Source organism: Anabrus simplex, chromosome X (genome assembly GCF_040414725.1).
Source record: "Anabrus simplex isolate iqAnaSimp1 chromosome X, ASM4041472v1, whole genome shotgun sequence".
Lineage (NCBI taxonomy): Eukaryota > Metazoa > Arthropoda > Insecta > Orthoptera > Tettigoniidae > Anabrus > Anabrus simplex.
The window spans coordinates 22961296-22985641 of record NC_090279.1 but is presented as its reverse complement, the minus strand read 5'-3'; positions in this window follow the sequence as shown (position 1 = coordinate 22985641).

Genomic DNA, 24346 nt, shown 5'->3' with positions numbered 1-24346 from the left:
TTTTGAAGGAAGTGTAGGTGGTAAGAAAGGTAGGGGTAGACCAAGGTATGAATATGACAAGCAGATTAGAGCAGATGTAGGATGCAATAGTTACGTAGGAATGAAAAGTTTAGCACAGGATAGAGTGACATGGAGAGCTGCATCAAACCAGTCTATGGAATGATGACTCAAACAACAACATATAGGGTTGGCGTCAGGAAGGTCATCCGGTCGTAAAACAGGGCCAAATCCACATGTGCGACGCAGTTCGCACCCACGACCTCACAGGTGTGGGAAAAATGTCAGAAGAAGAAGAAGAAGTCATTTCCTCCTCACTCCCTGATTTTCTTCCTTAATGAGCAGCTCTATAATTCCAATATAATTATACCAATGATTTTGATAAAAGACAATTGGTTAACCCTCAAATCTATAAGAGTTTTTTTCTGTACATTGCTCAGAATTTAAAAAGGATGGTATTTCTTTATCAGTCATGTCCACAGTAACAAGGAAATGCACTTTTTAATTTTCCGTAATGTCTGTCTGTATCACAGCATCACACTCAAATGTCTGTGACCCACACCAAAGTCGCAGTTGCATGTATATACACACATCACGAGAAAACCGCTGAAGAGAGTTTAATGAAAATCGGCATGCAAAGTCGGGGAATAAGTAGCTACAATCTAGGCCATAAATAATTTTATACACGCTGAATGAAATGGTAGTTTGAGGGAAGGCCTAACATTTAATTCTCAAATATTTATTGTTATTACTGGTCGTATCTTAATGGAAATCGGTAAGAAAAGTCGGGGAATAAGTCGCTACAATCTAGGCTATAAATAATTGTATTCATGCTGAGAATAATGGTAGTTTAGGGGAAGGCCTAAAATTCAATTCTGAAATATTTATTAGAGGTCCTATCTCCCTGAAAAGCGGTATGCAAAATCGGGAAATAAGTCCCTATAATCTAGGCCATAAATAATTTTACTCACGCTAAGTGAAATGGTAGTTTAGGGGAAGGCCTACAATTTAGTTCTCAAATGTGTATGTTAATAGTGGTCGTATCGATAAATACTGCATAACTAAAGTTATATATAGTGTTAAATTTCCGATCATTTATGTCTTATGTATTGTTACCGTACCGGCTATGATCACAGATATATTCATGAATTTGGATTTTTGTTACTAAGAATGTAATGAAAATAGGTATGTAAATTCGGAGAATAAGGAACTACAGTCTACGCTATAAATAATTTTATAAGATGCCCTAATATAGCAGAGTCGAAAACAACTAAATGTGAAGGGCTACAATATAGAAAGCTCATACAATTGATCAACAATAACATTACATTGACCATTGTTTGTTGTGACGTGCTTTGTGTCTTCTGTTGCCACCCATCTCCGATAGATAGGATTGCTGCTGCGTACCGAGTATTTTTTAAAATTTCCTTTACGTCGCAACGAAACAGATAGGTCTTATGGCGACGATGGGATATGAAAGAGCTAGGAGTGTGAAGGAAGCGTTCTTGGCCTTAATTAAGGTACAGCCGCAGCATTTGTCTGGTGTGAAAATGGGAAACCAAGGAATACCATCTTCAGGGCTGCCGATAGTAGGGTTCGAATCCACTATCTCCCAGATGCAAACTCACAGCTGCGCACCACTAACCACACGGCCAACTCGCCCGGTCGTATCGAGTGTAACAGCCTAGCTGAATACTGGCGGGAAGTAGCTGGGAAGTTATATAACTTTCTTCTTTAGCATGCTATTCCTCTGGTTTATAAATTTTCTGATACTACTGGTACATAACGCACTGGTTCATCATAGCATTCGAGCTGTTCAATCCCTACTCTGAGGCACTGACTCGAATGAGCAGTGTGCATATTTATCGGAATATAATGGCAGAGGAGTCTTCACAAATGTCTACGGCCTGGTTATTCCAGCTCTGGAACTTGGGACTGTTAGACCGGCACCGTAGTACTGTTCGTTAAAAGTAAGAAAATCTGCAGTTTTTCATTTGATCGAGTATTTTATATGATAACGTTGGTTTTAATCGCTACATTCCTACCGACTTTTTTGTAATGACCTATGTTAACTTCTTTTAGGAAAACCACAAATTCAGTCTTTCTGAAAATTCCGCAGGGAAGCACGGGTACATCAACTAGCAATTATAAATAAATAGCCCTTGTTGATTCGTACCGTGGCGTACTTTTTGAAAAAAGGTCATGTATAACTTTTTAAAATATGATTCTGAAAATGAATATTTGTTTTCAGCGTTAGCGCGAGTTCGCCCGTGTACTGAATGCTGCACGACATCGTACTCCTGTAGGCCGCAGAGTGGCCTTGTATCCTAGGTGTGTTGGCTGAATCACAGTTAATTACAGTTAAAAATCACTGCTACTTCAAAATAGCAATCACAGTTTGACCTGTGAGTGTAAAATCACTGCTAGTCACACCACTACTTTTCAAAGTCTTCTAATGAACAAGGCTAATGGCGTCCATCTCACAGCTCGCTCAGAACAAGACTCCTCGCTCGCTAGTTGACGCGACAGAAAAACAACTGCAGAGCGCTCCATTCAAGAGAGACACTACGCATGCTCAAGTCAAGGATTAGCTTATTGGGCCAATAAGGAAAATCAAAATTATTGTCGTAAAAATGGATTTTAAATGCATTTTAAATAGCCACAGTACCGGCACATAAATTAACGGCAATGCAACAATGGCCGAGAATTGCAGATAAGGTCCCCACACACAAATACATATGTTCAACAAATGAGGGTATCGTAAATTATTGTCACAGAAAATATTAAATCATATTGATTATAACCATAATCATGGATCAAGAAGCCATCTCCTTGTCGGCAGAAGACTGCACAATATCTTAATTCTAGTGGGGAGGAAATATTAGATCATTCTGTATATATATCATCATCTCACTAATCTAATTATCATTGCGAAACAACTTCGACTACTTCATCATGGCACTCAACCCTTAATCACATCTCTGAGAGGCAAGTTTCGGATCCCATCAGCAAGGGAGGCGGTAAAGAAGCAACATTTATGCACGTCTCAAGGGTCGTAAGTTGAATGCAGATACTTCTGAACAATTAACGCGGAATACACAAAGTGTGCGTGTACCCATTTCTTAACACTAGAATAGACTATGCTGGCTCAATTCTCATATACATTGGCGTGAGATGGAACAAGACCAGACTGCCTAGCTACCAAGTCTCTCTACATAGACATGATACCTGATCTCACAACAACTACATTACTTGCCTCTCTTTGTTCACTTATTTTCACAGAGGTCACCCCCTGAACATTTACAGTGATAATGGCACAAACTTCTTCAGAGCAGCTAAGGAAATCAAGGCCTATCTGAAAAACAATCCTGAGAAAAACCAGCTCTTCCCTGCAACTGCAGGCATGGGACTGATACAGCATTCCATCCCTCCTGCAGCACTACACTTTGATAGAAAACGAGAAGCAGCTGTCAACAGTCTGATATATCACCTTAGAAGAGTGTTGAATTCTTATTTCTTGACCAACAAAGAATGGACCACTCTTACAAAACATACTCACATCTCCTCACTAAAGTCAAATGACGACACTTTTGACACTTCATACCCAACTACATCCAATTTCCTTGTAGGAGAGAAAAATACTACACTCCCTGATCATGATTATACTTCCTCTCTCATTATCCATATGGCTGTATATTCAGCAGCCAACCTAGAATTCCTGAAAGAGATTGTCAATTAAATATCCCAATAAATGGACAGTTAAATACCCCATAACAACATAGTCACACTGAAAGAAACACATGCTATGCAGTGGACGATGGCAGTGATCAAATGTGTATCCTAATTCATGTAACAAATGTTCAGGTGAGTAATGGGGAACATACAAAGCCTATTCACAAACACTGCCCTTTACCACATATGAAAGAGAAAGGCAAGATCACTCTTGAAGGGCTCATTTATTCATTGAAAGTTTAAGTAATATTATAAGTCACCATAGACTAGTATCATCACAGACCATATTAGGAAGGATAAGAATGTTTTCTACTTGCCACAAGATGGCTACAATGTGTGTAGTACGTAAGTGAATTCTGACAGTAAGCAAGCAATCACCTGCAACTTGTATCTACAAATAATTGTATTATTTAGAAGTCAATAATTAATATAATCAACAAGATTACAATGGTGTTTCATTTGGAACAACTAGTAAAATACCCAGGAACAGTAACAAAAAAGTGCTCCTCATAGCAACGAGCAATGATACCACCTCCCAAATGATATACAGTAGAGATCTTTGGATCTATCCCAACTGCTGCGTGATACATAATGCAAGATCTTAAAGAACATGAAGGAAAGGTGAAAATTAGGTAAGTAAACAGTCAATCTCATAAAAACGTGTATCAATCATATGTATTGAAATGAAGGGTCAACCATTGATATCTGTTCAGCAATTTTCTATTTTCAGTACCTAACAATGGCTTATCAAATTATGTACATTACCTCAAGTGAATTTTCCTGCATTGGCCCTGGCTCTGTTAACTATGATTTGGCTTCTTTTTTCAGTGGTATCATTTCTGATACATTTTCAATATTTTCCTGTGGAAAATAAGTTACATAAGTTATGCACGTAACACACATCTACAAATACTGTCACCAACAAATGAGCATGATAATTTACTACTTCCAAGTATTACAGTTACTTTCAAAATTTTACTACAGTTTAAGAGAGATTTCTACCAGGAGAGGATTTCAAAACCAAAGGCTGCACTGAGAATGGTGTTATCATCCTTGCTCAAACCTAATGTCAGAGAAAGCATGAGACTGAGAACCAAATATAAAGTGAGAAGCATTTTCTAGCCATATCAGAAGATATCCTACCAGAGATGGAATTGGGACCATCTCGCACAAAATTTTGGAAGGAATCTGCCACAGACATAAACACTAAATTATATTAATTGACTTTATGTATCCAATTACGTCTATCAAATCATTGAGGTTGTTTGAATCAAATCCAAGTATTAAAACTGTCCTAAATCTTTTGCCATACAGTGAGAAGTATTAATACTGTGCTCTTAACATACATTTTGTTTAGACAGACTGACCAAAATCCCATGAAACATTTTAATCACTTTCTATAATCTGGTTTTGCCAAGCTCACAGGGGATAAACACTGCATTGAGACAGTTCTGTTCATCCAAGTGTAAAAATAAACAACGAAAATGAAAGAAGCAGGCTTATCACAGTCATAGACCAGGGAAAGATGTGATGCAGGTCAAACATAAAGCAACTACAAATGAGATGTTTTACTACTACAAGGACGTTATGCAGTGTTCTGTGAAGAACTGTGGGGATGAGAACACCATCAGTGTTGGAGTGTACATCTGCAGTTACAGAAGCTCTTTCATGATGTACGAAGGTCATCCAATAAATAAGTTTCCTTATTTTTTCTCTGCAAGCCACATGTTTTAGAATTAAGTTGGTACTGTAGGAACATCCACTGGCATATGGCTGGGGTAAGGTGACCTTCAACCGCACGTGCTTGCTCTGTGTTCACCAGTACGGCGCTACCTGCCATGGAGCTACCACTTGAAAGCGTTTCCACTTGTGAACTCTGTTCTGTTATTCGCTTTTCCACGGCAAAAAATGAAATGGCTACCGATATTCATTGCCATTTGGTGTGAGTTTATAGTGAAAGATGCATGCTGGCATTCATGGTTCCTGGAACGGCAGCAAGATGTACATGATGACAAGCGCAGCGCCAGGCCCATTACAGCCACTGTTGGTCAGAATGTGGTGGACAAAGATTAATGCGTCAGTACTGATGAGATAATGAATCTACTGCCTCCCGGCACGGAAACTGGGCAGTCCTTTATTGCAATGATATTGTTGAATGTCTTGCAGTAATGAAAAGTCTGTGCAAGATGGGTCCCAAGTTTTCTTACTGATGCTCACAAGCAATAACAGAACGAGGTAGCCTGAGCTTTCCTGCAAATGATTCAAAGAGAGGGAGATCAAATGTTTTCCCGCATTGTTACTGGAGATGAAAGCAGGGTGCATTATTCAACTCTAAAAACAAAACCACAAAGCATGGTATGGAAGAAACTTGGCGAACATGCTCATAAAAAAGGGCCAAGACCTCAGACTCTTTTTTACAATTTACTTTACATCGCACCGACACAAATAGGTCTTATGTTGACAATTGGAGAGGAAGAGCCTAGGAGTGGGAAGGAAGCAGCTGTGGCATTAATTAAGGTACATCCCCAATACTTACCTGGTATGAAAATGGGAAACCACGGAAAACCATCTTCAGGGCTGCCGACAGTGGGGTTCGAATGCACTATCTCCCAGATGCAAGCTCACAGCTGCGCGGCCTTAACCACATGGCCAACTTGCTCGGTTAGGCCTCAGCCTCTGTAGGCATAGTTTTGGCTACTGCCTTTTGGGACTGTAATGATGTTGTATTGGTTGACTGACTGCCCCAATGCACTGTGGTCACACATGAGAGGTCCTGCACGGTCCTCATGAAGCTCAGAGTTGAAATCCAATGAAAACGTTCTGGTCTTGTCTCGGAAAATATTGCCCATTCAGCTCAAAGGACGCAGGATTTGCTGCAGAACTTCAAAAGGGACCTTTTTCCCCATCCACCTTATTCTGCGGAACTTGCCCCGAGTGATTTCCATCTCTATCCACAACTCAAGTTGCACCTTGGAGGTAAGCGGTTTGCAACTGATGAGGTGGAAGAGGAAGTGCACCGCTCTCTACAGAGATGGGACCCAACCCGGTATGATGAAGGTATCAAGAAACTGCTGCCAAGATAACAAAATATTTGGACTGAAATAGTGACATTGTGGAAAAGTAGTGTACGAGTTGTAGAATGAAAATTAAATATTTCTCAAAGGTAAATAAAACCAAGCACCATGGGGCAACAGCCCCCGTAGGGCCATGGCTCACCAAGTGACCACTGCTCAGCCAAAAAAATACAGATTACGAGGTGTCATGTGGTGAGCACGAACAATCCTCTCCGTCGTTATTCTAGACTTCCTGGACCAGGGCCACCATCTCACTGTCAGATAGCTCCTCAATTTTAATCACATAGGCTGAGTAGACCTCCAACCAGCCCTCAGATGCAGGTAAAAATCCCTGACCTGGCCAGGAATTGAACCTGGGGCCTCTGGGTAAGAGGCAGGCATGCTACCCCCACACTGCAGGGCCAGCACAAGTGTAAATAGCCTGCTTGTATTTTTTGTAAAATAGGGAAACCTATTTATCGGATGGCCCTCGTACTACGAGACCTTTAAATTTTTCACTTGGATTCATGAAACATTTTGACACTACACGGGTGCAGGAGGGACTGTGATCAAAAGCTTACATTCTATTACAAGTTAGTTTACTAATAAAAGCGAATTAAATTATAAAATTCCAGAATATACTCACTTATCCCATTTAATACAGAAGAAATCTAACAGTAGCTGAACTAAGGAAAGGAAGAAAAAATGATGCACAAAATGGAGAGTATGTTAAAGATGAAGCCATACTTTCCATTGTAGACTTAGTTAAATGTAACAAAAAACTTTCTAGTTTGTCAAACATACAATTTTAACATAAATTGTTACACTATAAACATACCCGTAAAATATAAACACTCTACTATACAAAGAATGACATGTTTCATTCTACAAGAACATCCTCAGATTCTATGAAATCACACAAAATATGCATATATGTACAGCATTGTTTATGTTGCATAAACTTGTCAATGATAGAGAGTTCAGTGATAATATGAGCCAGTACTGACAAATAAGAAATTTACAAGTATTAATATATCGAGAAAACTCCTGAACTTATCTAGACTGCCAATATCAACTTTGTTGTCACCAAATACTATTTCAGGACTGTGGTCATGGAGAGGTAAATGGAAAGTTTTGAGTATAGCACAAACCTTACGGAGAGGGGAAGGGAAGCATGAGAGGGGAGTGCCAAACATTGTGGATCCCTCCTACTGGATGTTAAAATCTAGTACACTGTACCATAGAGAGGAGAGGGGGAAGTAGGATGGAACGAGTGGAGCACTGTGGAATACTCTTTCCACACTGGAGGGGGGAGAGAATGTTATTAACCTACTTCATGTTATAATGTACTTTTATGTAAGATGGATGAATGCAACTGAATGATTTTAGATGAATAATGTATGGAATTGAAATAGAGAATATCTATAGGATATTAATGTGATAAATGCCAATTTAATGAGTAAGTATGGTCCAGATATTATGTGAGTAGAGCGATGTGCGGGGTATTTTTTAAGTGTGTATGGTCATTTAAGTTGGTTACGTTAGCACTTTTTGCGATGTAGATCTCGATTGCTTCCCTCATATTCGAAGATTTGATTTTATTTTCAATGTGTAACATTTTTAGATCTGTGTTGCTGTCTGTGAAATAGTGTGAACTGTCGTATATGTGCTCCCCAAAGGCTGAATGCTGATTATATCTGATCGTTTATTGTGTTCTTTGAATCTTGTGTGGAAATTTTGTTTTGTCTGACCTATATAGGTGGCATTGCAGTTAAGTTCTTGGCACTTGAGTTCATAGAATCGTGACTTTGAGAAAGGGTCTCTTTTGTTTAGGTGCACTTGTTGATGTGTCTCTGCAGTGTGTTGTTCATCCTAAAGGTTAACTAAAACCCTGTTTCCTAAAGATATAACCTACTTTTTATGTGTTATTATTAATGTAGTTGAGAACCAAGTGTGGTGGTTTCCCAGGGACTTTTCTTTTGTTTGTTTAATAGTTTATCTACTGTGCCTGGAGGGTGGATGTCTTCTTTCATGATTTGTTTAACAATTCGTGCCTCTTCATTGAAATCCATTGTGCTCATTGGTATGGAAACAGCGCTGTGTATCATTGTATTCAATCCTGCTATTTTTAGTGTGTATGCATGGTTAGACTCGTCAATAGCATGCAACACCTGAGTGGGCTTTCTGTACACTTTGTAAGACAGGTTTCCATTATTCCTGCTGATTGTGGTGTTATTTCCTTATTAGATTCTTGCTCCATTGTGAAGCAGGTGGAATTTTGTAAATAATTTGTGTGTTTAATAACTGGTGTGCATTAGTGAAGTCATTATCATATGCACATGATGTCGCCTACATATCTGCTCCAGTATAATATTCCTTTTGAATGCTGATACGTTCAGAAGATGTTTTCAAAGTTATTCAAAATAATGTTTGCTATTATACCTTATAATGGTGAGCCCATGGCTAAACCTTCTTTGTGGCAATACACCTTGTCAGCGAATGCAAAGCTATTTTGGTGTAACATTGTTCTAATAAGGCTAATTATTTCTTTGGTTTCCTGCAGTGAAGTATTTTCTTCATGAAGATTTTCGATAATTTAAATGGATACATCTATTGTTACGTTGGTGTACATGTTAGTGATGTCAAAGGGTATCTTTAACCCTTTACCACCCACATTTTTTCTCCGCTTATCCCCAGGTTTCAACCTATTAATTAGGAAACATTCAAACAGAGCACACCGTTTCAGAAAAGGTTAAATATTATAAAAAATATTGATCACAATGTATTCACATTTTCAATAATATTAGAAAGTATGCCATCATTTACAACATTTAACATACCATCATGTCCATTTCTCTATTCATTGAGTCATAAGTTTGTCGGTTCAAACCCCCACCCATGCTGGAGATACTCAACACTGAGGTAGGCTGTATTTGTCACATTCTCATGTTGTCTAAATCCCCCTAAGCCAATAAAGATGAGATTCTGGAAGTGTAATGGTGACCTTGTATATCAACTTTCATTTCCTCTAGCAAGTGTCTTCCCATTCTGTTTCTATTTTACTGAAATGCGCCTGTTTGATTGCTGCATTAATATATACGCAATCGGTAATGTCAATGAATAGATTGTCTCCGCCTAACATATGTAAAAATATAACCTATTTCTCATAATACTCTTTTGAAATTATTGATAGGTTCAACATCATCCATATAATCATTGAATAAAGAAACAATATGTTTGTGTTATCTGAATTGAGCCGCATCATAATCAGGTCCGATATCTAGATATCCGTTTTCACTTATATCACAGTTATCAGTAAAATTATCTTTGTTGATATGCTTTTTACTCACTAAGAATTTACCTCCACCCCTGCTCAACAATTCTGTGTCCTTTCTTATGCCGTCATGTTTACGAACTAAACAGCTGACCAGCACTCGCGGAAGTTCAAGACCGTGGCCTAGACAACTTCAAGACAAATTCTCACTCTTCTTTTATTTCCTAAGGCTAGTATATTGTACTGCATGTTCATCAATGCCTAATAAACAATTCACCACCAAAAAATACAAAACTATTGCATAGATTGCACGCGTATGCAGATAATGCAGCTGGGTGTTTTCGGGCAATAAGGACCGTAAGGCAAAGTGAACAGTAGGGCGCTTTCGGGCGGGAAGGGGTTGATTAGTTCTAGGCTGGTTTTAATTTATCTGTCTTCTTTATGTGAGACTTTCTCTTTTAGGATTTTTTCAGTTGTTAGCTTAAATTGTAATTTGGCACATCATAATTTACTATTGGTCTAATGGGACATGAGCTTTTGTGTATTTTGGGAATGGTTCTTACTGTGGGGAGTTTGGGATTTTTTGATGGTGAGGCTTTCTTTTTCTTGTTCTGTGAGAATGAAGTCTGTTTGCTGGATAGCTTGTTTTATTTTATTTTGAAATTTATTTGTAGGGTCACATTGTAGTTCTTGAATTCCGTGGTTGTTGATGACAGCTATTGTTTCTTTCTATATACCCAAGAATACAACATAACAAGAAGTGTCAAGAGTATAGATCTTGAATAGCAGTGCACTCGCATCTCAGATATGTTCAGACACCGTTCTCTTCTGTAGTGTCTGTAATTTAGAACTCAACCAGCAAACATTTATTCAGAGAACAGTGTGCATAAGCTGCAGAATTTCACCTTTAAGCAACTCCTGGACAATATCACATCTATAAATTAGCAGTTCACAGTGTTGGGAGTAGATTTTTGCTGTCGAGTCACAATTATTCATTGAATATCCCTCTTCCAACTCTCAAGGTTTTCAAAGACTCTGAGGTGCAAGAATGATGTGCAGGAAGTCACTTTTATGCCAGTATAACTACAGACGTGTGCTGGGATATTCAGCTTCATCAAATACCTCTAGAATGGACCCAAATTACACTCGCCAACATGAAAGTAGAATGTTATCACATCACCATGTAAGCTATCAGATGAAGAGAGACTGAACTGTAAGCCACACATTCAGAAGATTACAATTTACTGTGTTTACAGTAGCAACAGACAGAGCAAGGAAAGATGATGACAATAAGTCGCTTCTTCTCCAAAATTAATTCACAGCTTCTCCGCCAAGGCAGAGTTTTACTATGGGATCACCCAACATTAGTAACATTGTAAAGAAGTTTAAATGATGCAAATCTTACCTGGAATTTCTTTTGGAGGAAAAATATGTTCACTATGAGATTCAAAGACCTACTGGCCGTAACCGAATTAAATCCAGCACCCACAATTGTCCTTCAGTTCAGCAGCTACTAGCACTAAAATTGGATAATGTATGATAGGAGATGATGTCAATCCCACAACGATACCATTACCAAACCATGGAGAATAAAAACATAACCATACTGAACCCATAATTCTACGGTGAGAAAAATTTTTATTTTTCACAAATATTTATTTGGTATTCAGAAACTACTGTATGTTTGAGGGCAGCCATTTTGCGCTCCCAAGAGCCCGATGTTGCGTGGGAAGGTTCCCGCAAGGCGAGCTCGTGGATTGCCGGGACACCTCGGTGGAACTCGAGTGCCCGACAATTTTCTAGATTAATGAATTCTGCACAACGAGGGATTTTGACAAGATAGTAAAGGAAGAAATAAATAAGCAAAATTATTCATACACCCTCTGTGAAGGTAGTGACACCAGGGACAATTTTAGATGCAGTTAAGCCTAAGTGTGTGTTAGCGTGAGAACAGCGAGCTAGTTACACGTGCCAAGGTCGTGGGCAGAAGAAAACGCGCGAAACGCACGGGCAGAAACAATTTATTTCTCCTGTTGTGGGTGTAGGAAAATTATAAAATTAACATCGAACATAAGTGCAAGTCTGTCCGGAGTTCTGGGACAAATCTTATCAAAATTGGTCTATTAGAAGCAAATTTGGCAGATTTCACAACCAAGCCTCATAGAGGGGATAGCGTCCTTCTGGAAATTATAAAAGAAACCCCCCCACCGTAGATTTTTCAGTGTCGATCTGGAACTTGAAGCCGCGGGAGCTCGTGCCCGTCGTCATTAGAATTTCGCGCCAGATTGACCGACAATAATTCAATACATGCTCGTGGATAAAGTCCATATATTTAGTTAAGAAGAAAAGTGATTGGAGAAGCTGTGAACGTTTGCAGACGAACTGGGAAGGTGTAGGCTGGTTGAAAATTACACAGCAGATTTTATTTTTATCATTTCCTGTACTCTTGTAAGTGAAGAAGGTCTGGGGGAAGCGATTCAAAATAGTTCTACTCCCTTATCGGCCGAACACCTGTTCTTGTTGAAACAACGGGGAGAGAAACCACTCTGGGAGGCGCATCAGACAGTTAGAGTCGACTGCAGAACGAGGGAAGTTCGTGGTGCAAGTTACAAAGAAAGTGCATTATTTATGGTAATTTTAATCTCGTGTGTGTGTGAAGGGTAGTGTTTGGATGAGTGAAATGTTGAAAATGAAAATGTTATCTGTGAAAATGAGTGGCTAAGTGCGAGGTTGCTGGAGATGATGTAATCAGAATGCTGAGAATGTCACCAATGTGCAGGTCTGTCTATTTTATATTATGTAGTTAGCTAGTTAGTTACTGTCTGTCCTAACCAAATTTTCCAGATGATTGTCGGGTGATATGCGTAATTATCAGGCGAAAGGCGTTGTAAATTTTGGTCAGCGTGTGAAAATTTCAGTGTGTAAAGTTCATGTCAAGAACGGTAAAATGCGACGCTTAAAAATTTTGTGTCGAGATGAGATATCATTCAAAGTGCGGATTTGTGAACGTTATAAGTGTAAATTTGTCGTGGCGAATATCGTAAATTCAGGTGTCAGTTGTATTCAAAAATGTTGAATAATAATAATAATAATAATAATAATAATAATAATAATAATAATAATAATAATAATAATGTTTACCGCGGGATAAGGAAATTCTTCTCTGTTAAATTACATTTAACCAGTTATTTCTACAAGGATCGTAAGCATATTTAGATAATGTCAATAAAATTTGTTAGAGTCGCAGTCGTTAATGGGAAGGAAATTTTTGAGACATCGTGTATACCAGTATTGCGAAAGGTCGATGTGTGCTCTTGGATTCTTGAGGTCCGGAAGTCTTAATAATAGTAAGGTAAGAGATGTGTTCAATGATGGTTGTCGTTTTCACCAGGGGATCGAAGTATGAAAAAGGGTCGTGAAGGAAAAGGGATTGAAAGCGATGGATTTATACGTACGTGGAGATGGGATGGAAGTAATGCCGCTGGGATAAAGCGAGGAGAAAGTGTGTTGAGACAAGTTGTATTTTTGTAGAGGAAGTATTTAGAAACAGGCTGTGTGAGGCAGGCTGTATTGTTTTCCGCAATCAATCCGAATTTGAGATGACTATGATGTGAAGCATTGTGAAATTTATAGAACGATTCCAAGTGAAAACGACTCTAGTAAAATGTAAAGGTCTGGGTAGTAAATATCCAGTGATTTTTGTTAAGATAATGAACGATCTTCAGGATCAGAGAGCACTTTGGACACACGGTTGGGTTATATTTAATTTGTTCATTGGAGAGGTCATGGATAAGATGGTTGGAATTGATGATAGGCGATCTGAGAATTTCGAACGCGATGGTGATGATTATTATTTTGAAGGCGTCCACTAAAAGGGTACCCGTGTGTTGGGAATTTTAATTTGCTTCCCTAATACTTCAGTGCACAGGCTGAGATTGTGTTCGAGGTGGAGATCCGTTCGTCACGTCTAGTTATTTTTGAGTTCACATATTATAATGAGGTAGACACACTGTACTTTTCGAGAGGTAGACACTTGCTGTATTTCGACTTGCATTCATTTGATAATAGAGACGTTGGTTCCGTCATGGGGTATTTGTCTGACCAAATCTAGTGCTAAATATCAGAGTTGTTTGAGAATTGCATTTCGCCTGATATGTTAAGGGAGACGTAGTACGACCCACTTTGACGCCCGACGATAGATTTAGGACGTCACGTGTTTATTCTTGGAGTCATTGATGATGAGACGTCCTAGGTCACGCCCGACGATAGGACTTGGAAGGCATCATGTACATACTGATTAGGTTTAGGGTGTACAGATTTCAAGTGAGCCCGACGATAGGTCTGGGATGGTAGCTGTACACACTCAAGTCTCGGTTTAGATTTTTTTCCTTTTGTTTCTTTTGTGAAGTGGCCTGGTTGAAGGTAGCCATTACAGTGCGATATGATTTATTGTAGAGGGTCTAGGCGAAGCTCTCATTGAGATAACGGGACTGCTGTTGACAAACGAGGGCTGTCCAAGTGTGGGACATCGACCCGATCTAGATTATATTTTTACTGTGTTTCTTCGTGCGTGTTAAGCTGTATGACTTCGAGATGTTAATTTATTTTTACGGACTTTATTGTTTCCTTGTCTTGACGTCCGTTTTCATTGATAGTGTGCATATTGACACTCAGTGTTTTGGAATGAGACTTGAGTTGCGAATGCGGTTTCGATTCGTCAGCCAGTAATTTTATTTTATATTTTAATCTTGTCGTATTTTCATTCGTATTCATAGTTAGAATAAGTAAGTAATCACTTTACCAGTAGTGTGTTGGGACAGACAGTAAATAGAGAGATCTGTACTGGTAGCATTGTTGTCAAGGGAAAGAATTCCTTAAATTTGTAGTAAATTTTAGCGTGGACTGGTAAATTTATTAAGCATAATAAACCCATTTCTAACCTGAAAATCGGTTCAATAATAATATTTTCAAGTGACTTTTCACTTTTTGATTAACTTCAGTGTTTGGCATTTCTTCCAAATGCATGATTAGTAAGTGTTTCCTGCATTTCGCAGTTTTGTTCCTTTAGAACGACTTAACGTAAGATCCTCCCGGATCATGTTGTTGTTGGTTCCTTCCGAACAGTTGTTTGGGGTGATGCACGTTTAGCATCGGGATATCTTATCACTTAAGGGTGTCATGAATGACAAATACATGGTGGAATTTTATTTCAATTGTGAATGATGCCATTAACGTGTAGTGAACACCATGCTTTCCCATAATATTTCGCAACCTATCCAAAGCAACTGATAGTCAGTTTGGTTCGATTAAGGGTCCATTCGGCGGATGTTCCGTATCCGTGAAGGGTATTTGACTGGTGGATAACCTTAATTAAGAGAAAATCAGGCGTTCCACTTGTTGAAAGTCAGATTTTCCACGGATCGTGTGGATTAACTCTCAGTTCTCGTTTGGAATGATAGGTGCCCGGTTTTCAGGTCTTCCCTTTTTCAGTTTTTCAGTTTCGCTGTCCACTAACATATTAGCTTCTCTGAAGCAACTCTTCGACATTGGAAGAAACGAAGTGACGTTATGTAATGTGACTGTGTTAGGAACTTTTCAAAAATCAATAATTAAATGTTTTTATGTTTTGTGGCAAGAAGGCATATTAAATTAACGATGTTATCGTGCTCTTTCAGTTTAAATAAAAGTTAATAAGCACATTTTTGCTCCTCATTTCAAGTAGTTAGGCTTTCTTCTGAACCCCATCGTTTGGTTAAGATCGTGACCGAATTTATTCCCGCAACGACCCAAGATTTAAGAGTTCTAAATTGTTCTACTATAGCAGCCGTGGCCGACCAACGATGGAATGGTAAGTTCAAGGGTTCAGTAGAAGTGGCTTCCAACGTGGGGCTTCAGTCACTTAAGACAGGGCCTAAGTACATCGAGAGAAGAACTACAAGTTAAGTTGGTTGACATCAGTGAAACGATGACCAATTGTAGGATTGTTATACGTTGGTGGATCAGTAGAAGTGGCGCCATCAACTTTGGGGCCTTAATGTCACGATAACGATGAGGAGCCCAAAGTCACGATAACGATACGATGCCACGATAACGATAATGAAATTATCCATTGAAAACAAATGTTAGGAAAATATAAAATAATGTTGAGGCCTAAGCCACATTATAAATAATACAAGCGGGTGAGAACTATGGCCGAGCCACAGTTAAACGAATTATGCCCAATGAGAGTGCTAGATATTATCACGTTTAACGAGGAGCGTAACTACTTGGTAAATAATAATAATAATAACAGTCACAATGCATTTTAGGAAATTAGTATTTAAAGCTATATTGAAGCTTATGTCATGTTGCCAATATAAATTTTGGAAGTGGTAACGCTGAATTACATTCAAAGTTTATGCGTTAACATGTTCGTTATTTACTTAATTTACGGAAGCGAAACCATTTGGGATATTTATCCAGAGTAAATTATTAACTTTAGAATTTTCTTTTTATTAAACAAGTTTGTGATACCAGCCATGTAAACAAAATTTTATAAGACAACTGTTGGAATGTTGTCAGTTTCGGTATTAAATTGTAATAGCGTTTGCATGTGAAAACGCAGTAGGTAGTGAATTCTTTCCCTAGTAGTTTGGAGTATTCTGGTTGCATCAACAGCCAGCGTACTCATTATTGTATTCTTTGTGGTATTGTGAGATGGAAGGTCAGGTGACCGTGGATCTGCTAAAGCAGATGATGGAGGACATGAAAGTTCATAATGAAAGTTTGGATAGTAAGTTGAGAGAGGACATGAAAGTCCAGAATGAGAATTTAAATAGTAAGATAAATGAGAACTTGAATAGTAAGCTAGACAGTTTGCATAGCAAGTTGGATAGCTGGAATGATAAGTTGAGAGAGGACATTAAGGACACGAAAGTCCAGAATGATAAGTTGAGAGAGGACATGGAGGTTCATAATGAGAATCGGTTAAGTAAGGTGGAGAGTTTACATAGTAAGTTCAATGAGAATTTGAGTAGTAAAATGGATGACATGATAGGTCAGCGTAAATGTGTGGCAGCTAGCTTGAAAGACACTAGGGAGAAGGTACAGTCTAGTTTGAAAGACACTAGGGACGATTTAAAGAGTAGTATGGATGCTTTTCGAGCCAGTTTGAAAAAAAGTCATGACGATTTAAAGAGTGGGATAGATGAGTTGAAGGTTAGCCTGAAGGATAATTTTAACGATTTGAAGAGTATTGTGGGTGAGTTACGAAATGTTTGTAAGAGAAATAATAACGGGTCAAAGGTAGGCTCAGAAGAAATGACCGATAGACACGTGAAAGTTGAGAATCAGATTCCAGAGACCGAGATTGGTGGTCCAGAATTCAAAGAGGGAGCAGTGGAAGTAGAAAAGGATTTAGGTGACGATGAACAGGTCATGACCGTCCACACCAAAGAGTCCGAGGATGTCGATAGTAATTGTGAACAGGATTCGAGAGTGAATACCTTAGCCCAGGAGCGGACGGACGAGAAGGTCAAACTCAAGGAGAGTGAAGTTAGTAATGAGATCAGTACAGCGGACAGGCAATCAAAGATGGTTGGAAATCTGAGCCAAGCTATGGAGGATTATAATCTAGACCTTGGTATTCAATTGAAAGTTGGAAATGACGCAAAGGCTACAGGCCAGAATTTGTACGTTGAGGCGAGAAAATCTCAAAACTTAAGGATCGCGAACGTCTTTAATGTGACTGGGAGATATCAGGACCAGTTTTGCCAATTGAAGGAAGACCCGCACCTAACTGTAAAGGAATTCTTTGAGGATCTGATGGAAGATGTCCTGGAGGCCAAGATATCTGAGGAACGTAGATGGAGGACAGCTGATGGATACACAGAGAAAGCGCCATTATTGTGGGTAGACGTTACAGCCCGTCAACATTGTTTCTTTGATAAAGGAAAGATATGCCGGAGAGCCCTTTCAGTGAAATGCAGATAGCAGGTGTAGAGAGAGAGAGAGAGGCAGGCGGCAGAGACCATCGAATGACGCACATTACATCAGTAACATCAAGAAACAGACTCCTGGCAACTCCCAATTCAATGATGACCGCAACCCGATAAGAAGATCAAAGGTTTATCATAGAGCCGAAGAAAGAATCCCATTACAGGATGACGCAGCCTTACCAGCTGGGGAAATGGTCACCGAAGAAGAAGAAGAAGAAGTACAACCCGTAAATATGATCGTCACGTCGAGAGAAAGACAGGTCGAGGCACCACTCCAAGGACAGGCAAGCAGTGGGAGTAAAGAAGAGGAAGACGCTGAATGTTTACAATGTTCATTCTTAAGAGAAGACTTTGTTGATGACATCTGTAACGCAATTCTATTGTTGGAAGAAGAAAACAGGGAAATACGTGAAAGTAACAGAGCCCTACGTCAAGAGTGAGATCGGCTGGGAAATTTTACGTAGAATCATGGTTCATTTGTATCAAAATTCCCATGTATAATTTAGAATTTTGAAGGAATATATCTGTTTAAATATTTCCCCTTTCTGGGTAAATATTTCGTCGTTGTAGGAGGATTATGAACCCATAATTCTACGGTGAGAAAAATTTTTATTTTTCACAAATATTTATTTGGTATTCAGAAACTACTGTATGTTTGAGGGCAGCCATTTTGCGCTCCCAAGAGCCCGATGTTGCGTGGGAAGGTTCCCGCAAGGCGAGCTCGTGGATTGCCGGGACACCTCGGTGGAACTCGAGTGCCCGACAATTTTCTAGATTAATGAATTCTGCACAACGAGGGATTTTGACAAGATAGTAAAGGAAGAAATAAATAAGCAAAATTATTCATACACCCTCTGTGAAGGTAGTGACACCAGGGACAATTTTAGATGCAGTTAAGCCTAAGTGTGTGTTAGCGTGAGAACAGCGAGCTAGTTACACGTGCCAAGGTCGTGGGCAGAAGAAAACGCGCGAAACGCACGGGCAGAAACAATTTATTTCTCCTGTTGTGGGTGTAGGAAAATTATAAAATTAACATCGAACATAAGTGCAAGTCTGTCCGGAGTTCTGGGACAAATCTTATCAAAATTGGTCTATTAGAAGCAAATTTGGCAGATTTCACAACCAAGCCTCATAGAGGGGATAGCGTCCTTCTGGAAATTATAAAAGAAACCCCCCCACCGTAGATTTTTCAGTGTCGATCTGGAACTTGAAGCCGCGGGAGCTCGTGCCCGTCGTCATTAGAATTTCGCGCCAGATTGACCGACAATAATTCAATACATGCTCGTGGATAAAGTCCATATATTTAGTTAAGAAGAAAAGTGATTGGAGAAGCTGTGAACGTTTGCAGACGAACTGGGAAGGTGTAGGCTGGTTGAAAATTACACAGCAGATTTTATTTTTATCATTTCCTGTACTCTTGTAAGTGAAGAAGGTCTGGGGGAAGCGATTCAAAATAGTTCTACTCCCTTATCGGCCGAACACCTGTTCTTGTTGAAACAACGGGGAGAGAAACCACTCTGGGAGGCGCATCAGACAGTTAGAGTCGACTGCAGAACGAGGGAAGTTCGTGGTGCAAGTTACAAAGAAAGTGCATTATTTATGGTAATTTTAATCTCGTGTGTGTGTGAAGGGTAGTGTTTGGATGAGTGAAATGTTGAAAATGAAAATGTTATCTGTGAAAATGAGTGGCTAAGTGCGAGGTTGCTGGAGATGATGTAATCAGAATGCTGAGAATGTCACCAATGTGCAGGTCTGTCTATTTTATATTATGTAGTTAGCTAGTTAGTTACTGTCTGTCCTAACCAAATTTTCCAGATGATTGTCGGGTGATATGCGTAATTATCAGGCGAAAGGCGTTGTAAATTTTGGTCAGCGTGTGAAAATTTCAGTGTGTAAAGTTCATGTCAAGAACGGTAAAATGCGACGCTTAAAAATTTTGTGTCGAGATGAGATATCATTCAAAGTGCGGATTTGTGAACGTTATAAGTGTAAATTTGTCGTGGCGAATATCGTAAATTCAGGTGTCAGTTGTATTCAAAAATGTTGAATAATAATAATAATAATAATAATAATAATAATAATAATAATAATAATAATAATAATAATGTTTACCGCGGGATAAGGAAATTCTTCTCTGTTAAATTACATTTAACCAGTTATTTCTACAAGGATCGTAAGCATATTTAGATAATGTCAATAAAATTTGTTAGAGTCGCAGTCGTTAATGGGAAGGAAATTTTTGAGACATCGTGTATACCAGTATTGCGAAAGGTCGATGTGTGCTCTTGGATTCTTGAGGTCCGGAAGTCTTAATAATAGTAAGGTAAGAGATGTGTTCAATGATGGTTGTCGTTTTCACCAGGGGATCGAAGTATGAAAAAGGGTCGTGAAGGAAAAGGGATTGAAAGCGATGGATTTATACGTACGTGGAGATGGGATGGAAGTAATGCCGCTGGGATAAAGCGAGGAGAAAGTGTGTTGAGACAAGTTGTATTTTTGTAGAGGAAGTATTTAGAAACAGGCTGTGTGAGGCAGGCTGTATTGTTTTCCGCAATCAATCCGAATTTGAGATGACTATGATGTGAAGCATTGTGAAATTTATAGAACGATTCCAAGTGAAAACGACTCTAGTAAAATGTAAAGGTCTGGGTAGTAAATATCCAGTGATTTTTGTTAAGATAATGAACGATCTTCAGGATCAGAGAGCACTTTGGACACACGGTTGGGTTATATTTAATTTGTTCATTGGAGAGGTCATGGATAAGATGGTTGGAATTGATGATAGGCGATCTGAGAATTTCGAACGCGATGGTGATGATTATTATTTTGAAGGCGTCCACTAAAAGGGTACCCGTGTGTTGGGAATTTTAATTTGCTTCCCTAATACTTCAGTGCACAGGCTGAGATTGTGTTCGAGGTGGAGATCCGTTCGTCACGTCTAGTTATTTTTGAGTTCACATATTATAATGAGGTAGACACACTGTACTTTTCGAGAGGTAGACACTTGCTGTATTTCGACTTGCATTCATTTGATAATAGAGACGTTGGTTCCGTCATGGGGTATTTGTCTGACCAAATCTAGTGCTAAATATCAGAGTTGTTTGAGAATTGCATTTCGCCTGATATGTTAAGGGAGACGTAGTACGACCCACTTTGACGCCCGACGATAGATTTAGGACGTCACGTGTTTATTCTTGGAGTCATTGATGATGAGACGTCCTAGGTCACGCCCGACGATAGGACTTGGAAGGCATCATGTACATACTGATTAGGTTTAGGGTGTACAGATTTCAAGTGAGCCCGACGATAGGTCTGGGATGGTAGCTGTACACACTCAAGTCTCGGTTTAGATTTTTTTCCTTTTGTTTCTTTTGTGAAGTGGCCTGGTTGAAGGTAGCCATTACAGTGCGATATGATTTATTGTAGAGGGTCTAGGCGAAGCTCTCATTGAGATAACGGGACTGCTGTTGACAAACGAGGGCTGTCCAAGTGTGGGACATCGACCCGATCTAGATTATATTTTTACTGTGTTTCTTCGTGCGTGTTAAGCTGTATGACTTCGAGATGTTAATTTATTTTTACGGACTTTATTGTTTCCTTGTCTTGACGTCCGTTTTCATTGATAGTGTGCATATTGACACTCAGTGTTTTGGAATGAGACTTGAGTTGCGAATGCGGTTTCGATTCGTCAGCCAGTAATTTTATTTTATATTTTAATCTTGTCGTATTTTCATTCGTATTCATAGTTAGAATAAGTAAGTAATCACTTTACCAGTAGTGTGTTGGGACAGACAGTAAATAGAGAGATCTGTACTGGTAGCATTGTTGTCAAGGGAAAGAATTCCTTAAATTTGTAGTAAATTTTAGCGTGGACTGGTAAATTTATTAAGCATAATAAACCCATTTCTAACCTGAAAATCGGTTCAATAATAATATTTTCAAGTGACTTTTCACTTTTTGATTAACTTCAGTGTTTGGCATTTCTTCCAAATGCATGATTAGTAAGTGTTTCCTGCATTTCGCAGTTTTGTTCCTTTAGAACGACTTAACGTAAGATCCTCCCGGATCATGTTGTTGTTGGTTCCTTCCGAACAGTTGTTTGGGGTGATGCACGTTTAGCATCGGGATATCTTATCACTTAAGGGTGTCATGAATGACAAATACATGGTGGAATTTTATTTCAATTGTGAATGATGCCATTAACGTGTAGTGAACACCATGCTTTCCCATAATATTTCGCAACCTATCCAAAGCAACTGATAGTCAGTTTGGTTCGATTAAGGGTCCATTCGGCGGATGTTCCGTATCCGTGAAGGGTATTTGACTGGTGGATAACCTTAATTAAGAGAAAATCAGGCGTTCCACTTGTTGAAAGTCAGATTTTCCACGGATCGTGTGGATTAACTCTCAGTTCTCGTTTGGAATGATAGGTGCCCGGTTTTCAGGTCTTCCCTTTTTCAGTTTTTCAGTTTCGCTGTCCACTAACATATTAGCTTCTCTGAAGCAACTCTTCGACATTGGAAGAAACGAAGTGACGTTATGTAATGTGACTGTGTTAGGAACTTTTCAAAAATCAATAATTAAATGTTTTTATGTTTTGTGGCAAGAAGGCATATTAAATTAACGATGTTATCGTGCTCTTTCAGTTTAAATAAAAGTTAATAAGCACATTTTTGCTCCTCATTTCAAGTAGTTAGGCTTTCTTCTGAACCCCATCGTTTGGTTAAGATCGTGACCGAATTTATTCCCGCAACGACCCAAGATTTAAGAGTTCTAAATTGTTCTACTATAGCAGCCGTGGCCGACCAACGATGGAATGGTAAGTTCAAGGGTTCAATACAACCTACAGAAATCCATTTCAATAAATGCCAGAGGTAATCAATAAACAATAAACAGTCATTTGATGGGTACTTAGCTCATGAAATGTCCTGATGCCTCGATCTTGAAACGCTGCCTGTCACAACTTCATTGGTAGCTGGACCTAACCAAGGTTCCTTCACTATCAAGTCCACAACTTTAATTCAGCTTTTTGCAACTATCAAACATAGCATGCACCGCCATCTACCTAGTAAATGCTAGAGGCCAATTGTCCACTTGGTGACCATAATCTGGAGGCATGTGCCACCAGAACCCCTTTCCTTGCCCCATGAACAAAGTTTCTGTCACTAGTTGGACCTATGGATGTATATAAATACTGTTGTTTGTACTTCCTAAGAGTTGGCTGCCTTGCGTAGCACATTATCACATACTCCCAGACAAAGAAACAAAAGAGAGACATACTTTTCCTAGATGCCCATGTAGCAAATGGCGACTGCTGGGGTTAATATTGGGGAAGCACATAGTAAATTATGCCCCTGCCAAACTTATTCAGCTACTAAGGGTTAAATTCTGATCTCTATAAAGTTATTTGCCATGAGACTCACAAGTGATGCATTTGTTGTTCTTTCAAGCCAGGCTGGTTCCTCTTTGATTTTTACTTGCAGGTCCATTTCACACTGCAACTGAAGGAGTTAGAAGGTACTGGGGTTCTTGATTACTTCCAATGATTTTACACTGAAACATAGCCCAGAGAAATATATTACCTTATTGCAGTCATTGCTACTTAGGTTATCTGTCAACAGACTAAGCATTATGCTTGAAATTTTACATGACCGTCAATATTATGAACATGCCAAAAAGACTCAAAATTTTACATGACTGTTAATATTGTGATCATACCTATTCGACCTCAAGTTTCCTATGACTGATACTATGCACAACAATTTCCATAACAACACTGATAACCATAACAAGAATTCTACATGTGATATCCTAAATGGAAACTTCTCAAAATTTCGAACCCTACTACCATATGTCGCAGCCTACAATGTAAAGAACAACTCAACATTCACAGCGTCACTATTAAATTTAAAACATAGGTAAATAACACAGCAACACAATAATTAAAATTATGCACTACATATTGTAATTTCTTTCTGAAACTAATATCCGCAATTCTTCACCTGCCCTTCAGCAAAATTCTTCACTCCAAAAAATTTTGATAGGTAAGGTAAGTTACGTTATATTGCTACAACACACGAGAAACATATTTGCCGGCACTTGTGACACAAAGGCCAGGAGTTTTCAAACAGAATGCCAGTTATATGTGTATACAGTTTTAATGCTTAAGTAGAAATAAAATTTAAGAAAATTAAAAATATTAAATATTAAAAATATGTAGAATGCTGAAACTGAGAAAGATTAGTAATAACTTCTTACTCTTCCCAATTGAGATCTATAATTTTCGCAAAAGTAAATTATAGAACTTGAACCTT